The following is a 12,079-nucleotide window of genomic DNA, read 5'->3' as shown; positions in this document are numbered from 1 at the left end:
CATGCACACAGTGACCTCAGAGGTTTAATCAATAAACCACCCACAGCACTTTTCCAAAGTGTTCAGAGAAGAGACATTGACTCTTTCTCGCCCTCCGGCTCATTGTTGGGTTGCTGCTCTCAACAACAAACAAAACATCCATAAGAACCGTTCGCCATGTTACTGAAATGCACAGCTTTGTACGTCTGAGCACACATCTGTTTGAGCCCATCCTCAGAGAAAACTCGAGTATTTGCTTCTTCCCCTGAAAGTACATCACCTCTTATGTAAAACAAGCTTTTCAGTCACATTTTCTTTAACATAACGACAGACCATTATGAGATCAGATCAAACCAGCTACGTTTCCCAGCAACACATGATGCTGTTGATGGGTGATATTACACGTGGGTCGGACCTCACCCATCTTTGAACCCGTGAAGTTTTATATCTGTAATTTGCACGGTTGATGGTCGGCGGCGGCTAATGAGGTAGAGAGGGTCGTCCACTCACCAGAAGGTCGGTGGGTCAATGTCAGGATCTTGTAGCTGGCTTTGCTGGCAGTGTGTGAATGGTATACATAGTATGATTGTGTTCGTAAACGCGTCTTCTACTGATTTGAGTGGTTGATTCAAATACAGTACATTTACGACACTGTAGCATCGACAAAATCTGCTCACAGACATAGAAACACCTGGAAAAGTACTTGAAACTGCTTCTGTGGTGATCCCTGCAACAGTAGCTGAGTCCAGGACTACAGCTAGCATTGATGACGTGCACAAAGACTTAGGCGAGAAAACAACACAGCGACTCAGCCTGTGCTCGTCAACAACTCTTATATCAGATAAGTGAAAGATTTGTCACAGTATAAGACAAAATGACTAAAACTTGAACAACATCAACTGTCAATTCTGCCATCATTACATACATATCAATCAAAAGTCCTGGTTAGGCCAACCTAGCGTGATTGGACAAGTCCTGATGGTGCAGCCTAATGTCGAAATCATCCTCCAAGATATAGAAATGAACTATCCCTCTTTCTCCTGCATAGTTTTCAAAGACGGAGATCTGTATGAGTTTAACAGACACATTCCTTCTGTGGTTTTTCTCTCAAGACTAATGTGAACAAAAAGTTTGAGTAAACATCCAACAGACAGTCCTGCTTTATTCAGACGACGTGGGAAATCCAGTTGTGGTATGTTGTGGTATCGTTGCATTTGTGTGCTGACAAGGATTATGTTTTCTGACTATAAAAGGCGAGGTGCACCACACTGTTTGGAATTTTGGGGATTTATCGGTAAGATGTGGCATCAAACATTTGAAGGCCAGCCTTCCACAAAGTCAGATCAGGGATTGTTTTCTCTTTTTGAACACAACATGTTGGAGCACAGCTTGGATTTTTGTTGTCATCCCACATAATACAGTTTCAATCGTGCAATGCTTTGAGGCTCTCCCTACTAATCACAACACAGCACCTGGTAAAACCTGCTCCCTATAATTAGTTAGCATCTTTTCCTGGAATCACACAGGAGACGGCTGATGTAAAAATCATAATTCAGTGATAGAGTTACACATTCACAGCCACCTTTGTTGAACTAGACTTCTCTCTTTGGGACCAGCGCTGCTTTCCCAGTTTGAATTCTCCACAAGGACACAATGATTCGATCCACTTGTGCTCACAGGCCAGATGCAGGCAGCAGTTGCAGCAGTTGCAGCATTCATCAATGACATACAGAGCTGCTCAGAGACTTTGTGCAGTGTCAACGATTCTCTTGTTGTGAATGATCGTCCCTCTGTTGGGGTGTAGAAGTTAGGTTTTTTTTCTGTTGATAATCACAGATCAGGTTTCGGGAATTCTAACTGTGAAAAAGATCAGTCTGTCAGATCAGTGGCAGTTCTCCAGACACAAGTGACCGCAGGGGCAGCGGAGTTGCATGGCCAGAAAATTAGCATTTTCAAAAATGAAGATCCACATTTGCACACATCTCATACACTCCATTTTTTAACTATAATTAAAGGACAAAGCCACATTTTACTCCCTTGTTTCCAGTATGGGCATAAAGAACTGATTATTGGAAGAAGTGCCTTTGAGCAGATGAGAAATTAAATTTTTTTCAGTGTGACGTGTCAGGCAAGCGGCGAAGCTGACAAATTGAGTTCAATTGCTGCCTTAAAACATGAGTTAACATAACTTCAAAAGCCAGGAAAGTAGTTATTCATCATAATTTACAAAATGTGAGTTGAAATTGTGCAGAATTGTGTGTTTGTTTGACAAGAGAAAGCAAGTTTTTTTTTTTTTTTCAAATGAGGGTAGGCCAGCTAAAAAATGCCAATTGACTCCCTTCCCATTAGTGGAAGAGTTTGCCTTCCTGTTTAGTTTTTTTAAGAAAAAAAAAATGTAACAAAGGAAAATGTGCTGCATTAGCCTCTAGAATATATGTGTTGATCCAGTTGCCATGTTTCAATCTCTGCTGATCGGAATAGGAGCAGATATAACATAGAAGCATCTTTTTTTTTTACAACCTTTTTAGCCACGGGTCCATTCAAGGTGGCATTGTGTCCACTGTGTGCATGTGAGTATTAGTCTGAATTAGTTCCTGTGTATCTGCAGTCGAGATAATTGTCACTCTGAGTGAGGGTTCTCACAGAGGTGTCCCTGTCTGAACAAGGTTCCCAGCACATTTCATCTCAGCAGGAGTCTTTTTATCCTGTAGAGGCTGGCACAAATACACTGTGCATTGAAAAACGTTAGATCACCAACAGGGTCCAATGGGCAGCAGTGCCAACGCTGTGTGTTCCGCAGAGACTGAGCAGAAATGGACACTCGATTCTAGTTCACAGTCCATCTCATCACCTAGTGTCTCTGGCCTTCTCCAGCTTTCTCATTATGCAGATAAACATTCAAGTGCCATGTTTGGTCACCCGAACAAACCAGCTCGTTCACACAGTCAAATAACCCCAGGGTGGATGAAAGGGGGCCACTCCAAATAAAATACCTCACCACAGCCCCCCCCCCGCCTTGTCTTTTTTTCCCCCTCAATTCAAACTCATTTTCTTGAGCGTGTGTATAAACAAGGAGGTGGCGAGCAGCAGAGCCAGATTTCTGCTGTCGGTGGGAGCTCAGATTTTTGAATGCCAAGCTCATGAGTCCTCTGCAGAGAGATGAGATTTTATAGAGAGTGAATGGGTGTGTGGGGGGGTACTTGGCTATGCATGAAAAGGATTGGACACACTGGCATCCACTGATGCCAAGGCCTACAAGCTTGAGATATGGCAAAGGGGGTGTTGAGACTGAAAATGATTTGAGCGTAATGCAGAGACACAGTGGAGGGAGATTTTTGAACCACATTGAAGTAGTATTACGACACATGAATCAGCAAATGTCCCTTTTCATGAGAAATGTTTTGTTTCTGGCAGAAGCGAGAGCAGTGGGGGTGGAATAAAGAAAGCAAAAGAGAGTGTTACCTTCAGAAACTTTTAGTTCATAATTTCTCTTTTAATTCACTACCCAGGAACACACATAGCATAATTTCATGTTTTTAAACTCGTTCTCCGCACACTGCTTCACTTCATTACAAGCTCAGCACCAGTAACTCCAGGTATGCAGCTGTTACACCCCGATGCATTCACCGACACCTTCCTCTCCACATGTCAGTGCTGATAAGGGAATGGAGTGTGGGGAATTCATAGCGGAGAATAAGTGACTGGGGATGTTATAAATTCCTTGGTCGCAGCAGTAATAGCAATCTTAAAGGATTTCTTTGGGAGTGACTGATGAAAAGTTTCATTCGTCTTCAAGAAAGATGCACCATGGAGATTCCTAAAAACCTAATCAACAGAAGACAGAAGGCCATAAGACTAAAGTAAATAATTCCTTTAAAAAGTTTGCGTTGCTCCTTAATATTTTTTTAAAAAATTCGCTCTTTCAGCTATTAAGTAATTTCAGATTTGTATGAACTGAAACTGAGTTTACGAGAGATTTGCTTTTCTGAGCTCAGGGAGAACTCACATGCACTTTTAGTTTTGTTTGTGTTTGCCCTTGTAAGCTGTAGAGTCACAGAGACATCATTCTCATTGCATCAGCAGCTAAATGCATTAAACATCATTATTCAATATTAACAGCGATGCTTGTTTGTATTGTGGTATTTAAGGAACCAACCACTTTGCGGAGAGCATGGTTACTCTGTCCATGACCATATGGGGTCATATATGAAGCAGCCAATCACAAATATGACCACCTAAAGATGAGCAGAGGTAAACACATGTTCAGCGTAGATCTCCATGTTCGGCATTCAGCTTTGCAAAGTTGTGTATAATTGATAACTGGGTATATACACGAGTTGTATTATTCATCGGTTATGTCAGTACGAATTCTCTTCAGACACATTGCGATGCAGTGGAGCATGGGAGGATGTTTAATGCTGGAATCTCACAGAATTTCATGAAAACTATTAGAAATTCAAAGTATTAATCATGTGAAGTTGAGCCGATATATCTTTTTTAATCTCTGTGCATATTTGCATGCATGAAAACCCAAGCTGTAATGGAGAACCTTTGGTCTGGAGGCACACATTAAAGTATACGAAAACAAATCATCATTGTAGAATCATGCCCCTCTGCTTGTCAAAGCTGTTGCTTTTTTAAAGAAGTTAATAAAAAAGTTACATTAGCAGGATGCTGAGAACAAATAGAATAAGCTAGCAGATGCATTTGGTTTGTATTTAAAGTAGCCAAATAATGTTTTTTCCAGACTTTCAGACTTAAATTTAAGTGTATGATCATGTTTTGACTGAAACAGGAGATGCATCCTCATAATACATATATTCTCTGTACAAACAAGGCTTATCACTGATAATCACACGATTTAGCTCCATGATATATCATATTAAATGTGGAACATTTCCCTCAATAATAATGCACACAAGTCCAAATAAGCAATTTTTCCACTGGCTCATGTCCATATGGAGAACAAAAATAAATTGGATCATATTTTGGTATAAATAAACAAAGGCCTTCTGGGTACTTGCAGTGTACTGCTTACAAGCATGCAATACAAAAAACATGATATAATAATACACTGTTCCAGCTGTGGTATAGTTCATACAATTCTAAAATAGTCATAAACGTATCATTGACTGACAAAGCATCACTTAAATTGGGAGAAATTCTTGTAAATAATGGAATAGATAAAAATATTTTCCTCTTTTTACTTAAAATTGTATATCACCACCAATGTGTTATAGTAAGAAGCCTCCAAAGTCCCAAATGCGAAGCTGTTTTTGTCATATCTAAATAACAGTACTCTTTCTCGTATTTACAAATGAAAAGTAATACTTCTGTGTTTTACTCCTGCTATTCACTTCATGAGTTTAGTGCCCTGAGGAGCTTATTAATCTATAATCAAGCATTTTGAGTTCAACAAACGCGATCCCCACAAATCCGATCAAAAGTCAACAAACAACACATGCAGAAACTCCAGTAGAGTACACGTGCATTCGTCTCCCACGCTGGGACCACATGGAGCAATCAAGCACCCAAAACACCCCCCCCCCACCACCACCACCACCACCCCAGACGAGCCCAACTCACTCCACCCCTCTGATGTATGACATCTCATTGTGCATGTGCTGTAAGAAGGGGAAAAAAAGCAAAAACCCACCGGCTCTAAAGGAATGGTCCCAATGAAAGTGAATTAAACAACAAAGGAGGCACTTACATTCAAAGAGCGTCACATGGTCCTCCGACAGAAAAGAAGAGGAGCGTGCAATGATTCCAGCATGGATAAACAGTAGTGAGTAACCTTGAAGAGTAAAGAGAGAGAGAGGGAAAAGAGGGAAAGTGAAAGCGAGAGGTGGAGTTGGAGAGATGGAGAAGAAAGGTGAGAGAGAGAGAGAGAGAGAGAGAGGATGCAGATTCATGCATCCACACACCCAGCGTACAAGCAAATCAAAACACTTAGGTTCTTTTTCGTGCATCTCCTCCCCCTCCCCCTCCCCATCCTCCTCCTCCCCCTGTGCAGCCCACCCCCCACCCCCACCCATGGTGCCTTCGGGTTTTACTTGTCATGTGTTCAGGCTCAGGCGAGCGTGAAGCGGGCTGAGGAAGCCAGCACTCCAAGTGCTTTGTCCAGCGGTTGGGAAACGCATGCTTCCATTACGTGGAACATTGAGCTTCTTGGCCCCTTCTGTGCGTCTGATCCAGAGCAGATGGATGGAGAGGCAGAGGACGATATCCAGCACCTTGGCTCATCCATGATACCTTCCTTGGATATCATACTCATAAAAATAAAAAATAAACTGATTATCTCCAGTGGAAAATGTAGCGTCCAGCCTCCAACTGCATATCTCAGCGAAGTCAGTCCCAACCAGGATAATCCCCCAACTTCCCTCTGAGTGCAGACACAAACTCACATTACCTCAATTTAATTAAATGGAAAGCTCTTGCTGTGCAGCCATTTGCTGATTACACAATATACTGTGCCGCATATTTTATTTTCTAACTCTTTCTCCAAGAGCTGATGCAAACTGTTTCAATTCTTAGTAATGTTTGCATTTTTTTTTTTTTTTCTCCCAGCTTTGAGTTGCTTTTAACTTTTAATGGTTGTCACCCCAGGGAACAGAAGCACAGAGCAGCAGATATTTTTACATTCAAGCCTATACTCCACAGTTTAACTTTGAGCGCTCTGGGCTGAAACTTTTTAAAAGACTAACAGGGTATGTGTTTGATTTGTAAAGAGCTGGCATTTAGGCTGTATTCTTGTTCTGGAAAGAACATATTTTATTTTATGATATCAAATTTGGTCTTGGTGGGAAAGGAAAATCTTGCAATTAGCATGTAGACTTGTGCAACGCTGAATGGTTTTAATGAAACTACTGCTTATGGTCCTGATCTAGTATTTTTACTTATTACTAATTTAGGAATGCAGTTTCTCACCACTAATAGTCTTTTCTATTTTTGATGACATGCCACCTGTTTCTTAATTAAACTCTGTGTTTGCTAATGCTATCATTAAATACTTTCAATGAATTTGAATTAAATCTAAATTAAACTTCTCTTAATTGAGAGGATTCCTGACTTTGACCCTATCGATGCTGTTACAGATTTCGGTGTTACGTTATCTGTTTGTGGTATTTATCCCAGCTCCTGTATATGGTCCATAACGATTTACCACAGGAGTGTTGCTTCACAGTTGTTGCACACGATGGCACACACCAGTCCAGTCCAGTTTAAATTCCTGGATTGATCTTAAAGTAAAAACAAACATAGCTGAATGTCGAAGCCACTGGGAATGTGTGAAATCATGTTTCTAATCATAAAGATGTAAAAACTTAAAAATACTTATTCCAAAAATAAAAAGACTAGTGCCTCATTGTCACCTGTCACTTCTTGTGACATGGTAATAGAACAGTTATGGTTAGGAAAAGATCTGTGGGTATGTTGGTGTGATTGACAGGTGTCTCTGACTGTCACCCTCAGCCAGGGTTTGGATTATTTCAGTAACATCTCTCAGCGGTCACACATTCTGCCCTCCCTCTTAATTATCTGATGCCAAGAGACCAACAACTGCACATCATATTCATCCACACAAACCAGGTCAGGGGCATAAAATAAGATAAAATAATGCAAGAAGGATAATGCTTCCCCTATGGTTAGCATTATTTTACAGTCATTTTACAGCCATCACAAACATGTCCGGAGAGTAATTCCCAAGACTAACTCATACTGATTAACCCATTTGGGTGCATTCTGCTTAAAGCAATTTGTACCCCCTGCTGACCAGAGCCTAAGCTTTTCCACCACATCTAACAACGTGATCAGGAGCTAAGTCAGGACTCCACTGGGGAGCATAAGACCTGCTGATGAGGCCAGACATGCCTGATCATCTGCTTCACTGCAGGAGAAAACAGATTAAAGGGAATATTGGACGTGCCGTGCTTTTGAGTGAGGACTATTACTCCATAAAGATTACGGATGATGTAGAGCTTATTTTCATGTTGGTACCGTCTCTCGCTTATGCCTGCGTACAAATACGGATTTGATCTCAAGATGTATTGGCTAGTCAGGTAAGTGGTAGGATAATCTTACAAGCCACACAGGACAGGGCCGTAGGTTTTTGTTCTTTTGCTGAATTGTAACTTAGGGACCGGTTCTCTCGCTGCACATTGCTTCGATAAGGGGCTGCCGTTGTGTGCTCTAAACAATGCTACAAGTCCGTGCAACCTCACTCCCATGACAGATTCAAAGACGTTTCAAAGCTGCAGTGCTTTTGTTGTCAAGGTTCGAATGGGGGGTGACGTGAGACGGGGAGGACCAAAACGCAGAAACTAAATAAGGTTTAACAAAAAGTGTATTTATTTAACAAGAAGTCTACAGGAAAACAAAAGTCGCACTCAAAAAGCAGAGTGGAACACAGAACAGGGCAGGATATAAACTTACGGGGTAACGTGACGAGAGCTGACGGGACACATGAACAGACAGAACCAGAATCTCGATGACGGACAAGACCAGACCAGAAATGACGATGACGAACCAACCACCACATGGGGGAAACACAAAGACTTATATACAGACTGGAACTAATGAGTAACTGGGGACAGGTGGCACAAGACAAACAGGTGAACCTGATGAGGGCAGGAAGTCAATAGATGAAAACACACAGGGAGCAAGGCCTACAAAATAAAACAGGAAACACTGAACAATCTTATTAACGAGAACAAAATACAATAACCAAGACAGGGATGAACACGGGAGAGGCACAGGGTGAAACATAGCGAGGGACAAGGAGGGGAACACAGGAGAGGGACAGAGAACAACACAGGAGGATCAGAGGGTGGAGCACAGAGGAAGGCAGAAGGGAACGTGAGAGGAACACTGAAAATACATAACCGTGACAGAACCTCCCCCTTAAGGACCGGATTCCAGACGGTCCAAAACTGAATTTAAACGAGGACTAAACATGAAACTGAGAGGGGTGGGAATCTGTAACAGAGCACGGGGCTTGACCCAGAGGCCAGTCAAAGTCAGAGCACGGGGCTCGGGCGGGCGACCCGGAGGCCGGTCAGAAACTGACCCCGGGGGCTCGGGCGGGCGGCCCGGAGGCCGGTCAGAAACAGAGCCCGGGGGCTCGGGCGGGCGGCCCGGAGGCCGATCAGAAACAGAGCCCAGGGGCTCAGGGAAAATCAGCTGCTTCTGCAGTCCAGTCAGAGGAAGTTCTGGGGAAGATAGCAGCTGGGGCTGCTGCTGTGACACAGAAGGCTCTGGAGAAGATAGCAGCTGAGGCTGCTGCTGTGACACAGGAGGCTCGGGAGAAGATAGCAGCTGAGGCTGCTGCTGTGACACAGGAGGCTCTGGAGAAGATAGCAGGTGACGCCGAGGCTGCTGTTGTGACACAGGAGGCTCTGGAGAAGATAGCAGCTGAGGCTGCTGCTGTGACACAGGAGGCTCTGGAGAAGATAGCAGGTGACGCTGAGGCTGCTGTTGTGACACAGGAGGCTCTGGAGAAGATAGCAGCTGAGGCTGCTGCTGTGACACAGGAGGCTCTGGAGAAGATAGCAGCTGAGGCTGCTGCTGTGACACAGGAGGCACTGGAGAAGATAGCAGCTGAGGTTGCTGCTGTGACACAGGAGGCTCTGGAGAACATAGCAGCTGACGCTGCTTCTGTGACACAGGAGGCTCTGGAGAAGATAGCAGCTGAGGCTGCTGTTGTGACACAGGAGGCTCTGGAGAAGATAGCAGCTGAGGCTGCTGCTGTGACACAGGAGGCTCTGGAGAAGATAGCAGCTGAGGCTGCTGCTGTGACACAGGAGGCACTGGAGAAGATAGCAGCTGAGGTTGCTGCTGTGACACAGGAGGCTCGGGAGAAGATAGCAGCTGACGCTGAGGTCGACACTCAGGAGGAGATGACCGATGACGCTGCTGTCGCTGTCCCGGAGAAGACGACAGCTGCCGTCGCTGCACCGGAGGAGACGACAGCGACCGCCGCCCCAGCTGTGCCGGCGCCAGCCTAACCCTCGACCGTGGGACAGGAACAGGAACAGGAACTGAAGCGGAGCCAGGCGAGACCCGCATCCGTGGGACAGGAACAGGAACTGAAGCGGAGCCAGGCGAGACCCGCATCCGTGGGACAGGAACAGGAACAGGAACTGAAGCGGAGCCAGGCGAGACCCGCATCCGTGGGACAGGAACAGGAACTGAAACGGAGCCCGGCAAGACCCGCAACCGTGGAACAGGACCAGGAACTGAAGCGGAGCCAGGCGAGACCCGCATCCGTGGGACAGGAACAGGAACTGAAGCGGAGCCAGGCGAGACCCGCATCCGTGGGACAGGAACAGGAACTGGAGAGCTGCTCGCCGCAACCCTCAGCCGAGGGACAGGAACTGGCGAGACGACTGCTTGAACCCCCAAACGTGGGGCAGGAACAGGAACTGGAGAGCCGCTCGCCGTAACCCTCAGCCGAGGGGCAGGAACTGGCGAGACGACTGCTTGAACCCCCGACCGTGGGGCAGGAACAGGAACTGGAGAGCCGCTCGCCGTAACCCTCAGCCGAGGGGCAGGAACTGGCGAGACGACTGCTTGAACCCCCGACCGTGGGGCAGGAACAGGAACTGGAGAGCCGCTCGCCGTAACCCTCAGCCGAGGGACAGGAACTGGCGAGACGACTGCTTGAACCCCCGACCGTGGGGCAGGAACAGGAACTGGACAGCCGCTCGCCGTAACCCTCAGCCGAGGGACAGGAACTGGCGAGACGACTGCTTGAACCCCCAAACGTGGGGCAGGAACAGGAACTGGAGAGCCGCTCGCCGTAACCCTCAGCCGAGGGACAGGAACTGGCGAGACGACTGCTTGAACCCCCGACCGTGGGGCAGGAACAGGAACTGGAGAGCCGCTCGCCGTAACCCTCAGCCGAGGGGCAGGAACTGGCGAGACGACTGCTTGAACCCCCGACCGTGGGGCAGGAACAGGAACGGCGACCTCCGAAACCGGAACGTGGGTAGCATCTGCCGGGACCCCCGACGCTGGAACGTGGGTAGCATCTGCCGGGATCCCCGACGCCGGAACATGAGTGACGTCAGCCGGGACCCCCGACGCTGGAACGTGGGTAGCATCTGCCGGGATCCCCGACGCCGGAACATGAGTGACGTCAGCCGGAACCCCCGACGCTGGAACGTGGGTAGCATCTGCCAGGATCCCCGACGCCGGAACATGAGTGACGTCAGCCGGGACCCCCGACGCTGGAACGTGGGTAGCATCTGCCGGGATCCCCGACGCCGGAACATGAGTGACGTCAGCCGGGACCCCCGACGCTGGAACGTGGGTAGCATCTGCCGGGATCCCCGACGCCGGAACATGAGTGACGTCAGCCGGAACCCCCGACGCTGGAACGTGGGTAGCATCTGCCAGGATCCCCGACGCCGGAACATGAGTGACGTCAGCCGGGACCCCCGACGCTGGAACGTGGGTTGCTTCTGCCAGAATCCACGATATTCCGAATTGAGGTTGCTGCCTGTTAACTGGTGGAGATGGATGGAAACTGAGTGAGGGGGCTCCCCTCCGGCGCCCGCCTCGCGCCGTAGCGTTTCTACGCAGACTACGGGGGTCACCAAAAGCCAGGCGGGTGCCGAGGGAGGGATCTGCAGGGGGAGTTGGGGATGAGAGGATGTCCTGTAGTCTCCTCTCTACGGTCACCAGGTGCGGGACAAAGTGGCTGACCCAGGGTCTGTCCTTAAGCCAATCCCGCACCGGTGCCATTTTCTCCAGGAGCTCTTCACGCTGCCGGGTGCCTGCGGTGCTCAGCTCCTCCACCAGTGAGTCAAAATAAAAAACCTTCCTATAAAAAACATAAAGCTCTGCTTGGTCCATTTCTGGTTGGTTCGTACTGTCAAGGTTCGAATGGGGGGTGACGTGAGACGGGGAGGACCAAAACGCAGAAACTAAATAAGGTTTAACAAAAAGTGTATTTATTTAACAAGAAGTCTACAGGAAAACAAAAGTCGCACTCAAAAAGCAGAGTGGAACACAGAACAGGGCAGGATATAAACTTACGGGGTAACGTGACGAGAGCTGACGGGACACATGAACAGACAGAACCAGAATCTCGATGACG

At 46.8% G+C, this 12,079-nt stretch overlaps 2 protein-coding genes across 2 annotated transcripts in view; one reads left to right on the top strand and one right to left on the bottom strand.

The window, feature by feature from the left end:
• Positions 1-5,795, bottom strand: part of LOC109638900 (E3 ubiquitin-protein ligase Midline-1-like) — a 51,107-nt gene extending 45,312 nt beyond the window's left edge. Inside the window, exon 1 of the mRNA XM_069520464.1 lies at positions 5,693-5,795. The gene's annotated coding sequence lies outside the window, so the exon portion shown is untranslated. The remainder of the gene's footprint in view (positions 1-5,692) is intronic.
• Positions 1-12,079, top strand: part of LOC109638905 (MSL complex subunit 3) — a 104,663-nt gene that overhangs the window by 2,215 nt on the left and 90,369 nt on the right. The gene's annotated exons all lie outside the window — the stretch shown is intronic.

This window comes from Paralichthys olivaceus, chromosome 24 (genome assembly GCF_024713975.1).
Source record: "Paralichthys olivaceus isolate ysfri-2021 chromosome 24, ASM2471397v2, whole genome shotgun sequence".
NCBI classification, from domain to species: domain Eukaryota; kingdom Metazoa; phylum Chordata; class Actinopteri; order Pleuronectiformes; family Paralichthyidae; genus Paralichthys; species Paralichthys olivaceus.
This window is presented reverse-complemented; position numbering and strand designations above follow the sequence as displayed.